This window comes from Salminus brasiliensis, chromosome 14, assembly GCF_030463535.1.
Source record: "Salminus brasiliensis chromosome 14, fSalBra1.hap2, whole genome shotgun sequence".
In the NCBI taxonomy this organism is placed as follows: Eukaryota; Metazoa; Chordata; class Actinopteri; order Characiformes; family Bryconidae; genus Salminus; species Salminus brasiliensis.
Window position 1 is genome coordinate 7,046,122 of NC_132891.1, and position 239 is coordinate 7,046,360.

Genomic DNA, 239 nt, shown 5'->3' on the forward strand with positions numbered 1-239 from the left:
AAAGAGGTGAGAGAGAGAAAGAGAGAGATATAGGATGGAGAAAAAGAGAGATAGAAAGGACATAGAGTGTGAGAGACAGAGAGAGAGAGAGCAAAAATGAGAGAGAGACACACACAGAAACAAGAGATAGTAATACAAGAGGAGAGAGAGAGCAACCGAGGGCCATATAGACAGACTGAAGACAGAACAACAAGCAAATAGAAAGAGGAGATGAGAGAAAGAGTGTGTGTGTGCGAGAG